This window comes from Equus quagga, chromosome 14 (assembly GCF_021613505.1).
Source record: "Equus quagga isolate Etosha38 chromosome 14, UCLA_HA_Equagga_1.0, whole genome shotgun sequence".
NCBI lineage: Eukaryota > Metazoa > Chordata > Mammalia > Perissodactyla > Equidae > Equus > Equus quagga.
The window spans coordinates 79,567,198-79,568,951 of record NC_060280.1 but is presented as its reverse complement, the minus strand read 5'-3'; the positions used below and the strand labels follow the sequence as shown (position 1 = coordinate 79,568,951).

Below are 1,754 nucleotides of genomic sequence, written 5' to 3'. Positions count from 1 at the left end.
GAAAATAAAGGCTTAGGGAAAAAAATCAATTCCAAATAGAACTGGGATGAGAAAAGAATATCCTGATTGATGTGGAGATCAACAAATATATTTGATGTGGATGTGCTCTGTAAACGGCAAATGTAAAACTCTATCTTTGTGGTCTGGTACCATCTCCTAAATGGTAGCACCAGAACTGGAAAAAAAAGATGGAAAAATAAGGTAGTGGTAGATCTCTTTATATCTTAAGAATCGGGAGAAAAGAGAATGCCCTGAGGAAAGGAGCACCGAACCCTGCGTGAGACCCTTCGGCCTCACCAGCCGGCTCTTTGACCCATTAAATAAGGATCCAGTTCAATTCTTTTCTGCTTTCTGGAAAAACACATATGTGAAGCTGTTCACACATGTGTGTAAACACACATCCTCCCCGAATTATGCTCAGAAAAAATAAAAGCCATCAAATGCAAACTGCTTCACTTTCCTGCCACCGAGCTTAAACATTTACCTGCATCCACACTGTGCCAAGGATAGCTAATTACCTCTTTTTTTTCATTTTTCTTTATTGGAGTAACATACACGTAACATAAAATTTTAATCATTTTTAAGTGCACACTTCAGTGGCATTAAGTAGATCCACAGTGTTGTGCAACCACCGTCAACATACATCTCCCGAACTTTTTCATCATCCCACAAACTCTGTACATTGAGCAACTCCCCATGCCCTCCCCCCGGCCCCAGGGAACTTCTCTTTTACTTTCTGTTTCTATGAATTGGCCTATTCTAGGTACCTCAGATGAGTGTAATCATACAATATTTGTCCTTTTGTGTCTGACTTATTTCACTTAACATAATGTTTTCAAAGTTCATCCATGCTGTAGCACGTATAAAATTTCATTCATTAATTTCGTTAAGGCTGAAAAATGTTTGATTGTATGTCTGTACCATATTTTGTTTACCCATTCATCCATTGATGGAGACTATGGTTGCTTCTACCCCTTGGCTACTGTGAATGATGCTGCTGGCAACATTGGCGTGCAATATCTGTTTGAGTCCCTGCTTTCAAGTTTTTGGGGTATATACCTATAAATGGAATTACTGGATCATATGGTAATTCCATTTTTGGCTTTTTGTAGAACTACCAAACTGTTTTCCTCAGTGATTGCCCCAATTTACATTCCCACCAGCAATGCGTAAGTGCTCTAATTCAATTTTTCCATGTCCTTGCCAATATCTGTTATATTCCTCTTTCTTAAGAAAATAATAACCATCCCAATGGGTGCAAAGTGCTATCTTATTGTGATTTTGATTTGCATTTCCCTTATGATTAGAGACGTTGCAAACCCATGGTTAGATGCCACAGAGGAGGTGGCAATGCCTTAACCATGCATGTCCGAGGGCCTCTTCCATTCTGGTCAAGGGGAGTTCTAACCTTCCTTTCGTACAACACACTGACTGTCTCTTTTTTTTTCCTAATAGGCAAAGAGCCTTTTATTTATTTATTTTTTTAGGAAGATTGGCCCTGCGCTAACATCTGTTGCCAATCTTCCTCTTTTTTTTTTCTCCCCAAAACCCCCCAGTACATAGTGGTATATCCTAACTGTGGGTTCTTCTAGTTCCTCTACGTGGGACGCCGCCTCAGCATGGCTTAAGGAGCAGTGCTAGGTCTGCGCTCAGGGAACCCCGGGCCGCCAAAGCAGAGCATGCAAACTAAACCACTCGGCCATGGGGCCAGCCCCTAATTGTCTCTTAATATTCATCCTCCCCTTCTTCCATGG

General features: G+C 40.9%; 1 pseudogene; it reads right to left on the bottom strand.

Moving 5' to 3' along the window:
* Positions 1-1,314: 1,314 nt before the first annotated feature.
* Positions 1,315-1,426, bottom strand: LOC124225950 (uncharacterized; annotated as a pseudogene).
* Positions 1,427-1,754: the final 328 nt, after the last annotated feature.